Source organism: Oncorhynchus mykiss, chromosome 1 (genome assembly GCF_013265735.2).
Source record: "Oncorhynchus mykiss isolate Arlee chromosome 1, USDA_OmykA_1.1, whole genome shotgun sequence".
Lineage (NCBI taxonomy): Eukaryota > Metazoa > Chordata > Actinopteri > Salmoniformes > Salmonidae > Oncorhynchus > Oncorhynchus mykiss.
Window position 1 is genome coordinate 18,858,878 of NC_048565.1, and position 1,074 is coordinate 18,859,951.

Consider the following 1,074-nt stretch of genomic DNA (forward strand, 5'->3'; position numbering starts at 1 on the left):
GTATGAGCTGAAAGTTTAGAGGGACGGCCAGGTCTTGGTAGATTTGCAGTGGTCTGATACTCCTTCCATTTTAATGTTATCGCTTGCACAGTGCTCCTTGGGATGTTTAAAGCTTGGGAAATCTTTTTGTATCCAAATCCGGCTTTAAACTTCTTCACAACAGTATCTCGGACCTGCCTGGTGTGTTCCTTGTTCTTCATGATGCTCTCTGCGCTTTTAACGGACCTCTGAGACTATCACAGTGCAGGTGCATTTATACGGAGACTTGATTACACACAGGTGGATTGTATTTATCATCATTAGTCATTTAGGTCAACATTGGATCATTCAGAGATCCTCACTGAACTCCCGGAGAGAGTTTGCTGCACTGAAAGTAAAGGGGCTGAATAATTTTGCACGCCCAATTTTTCAGTTTTTGATTTGTTAAAAAAGTTTGAAATATCCAATAAATGTCGTTCCACTTCATGATTGTGTCCCACTTGTTGTTGATTCTTCACAAAAAAATACAGTTTTATATCTTTATGTTTGAAGCCTGAAATGTGGCAAAAGGTCGCAAAGTTCAAGGGGGCCGAATACTTTCGCAAGGCACTGTATATATTTTTTAGAGTAGCTTCCCCATCACTGAGTTTCATACATGCTTGAGTTTCTTTTGTCAGTAGATCCAGGGTTAGAAAAGTGCTATATTTGTCATTCATTTGTATTCCCTTCACATCCACAACTCTTTGCCTCATCCTGTATGCTTAAAGAGGCTCTCCCCTCTGGCAAGTGGAGCTATGACAGTTACCTGGGACTTGAAGTCTTTCAAACCCTCTTTTCTCTTGCTCTGGTGAATCCTCTGAGTGCACCTGACTGACGTGTTATTTCAAAGATGAAAGCCGAAAGACATCAAAAGGGAAAACAATGTAAGAAATACACAAGAACAGACTGAAGCATGCTGTTCTTTTACACGGTGGTAAGACCTCATGCTGGACTCAGGAATGCCAGTACTTTAATGAGAATTGAGGGAGTTGACTCACAATGTTTTTTTCCTGCAATGTAGTCAGTCATTCTCTAAGACAGCAAAAAAAATATGTA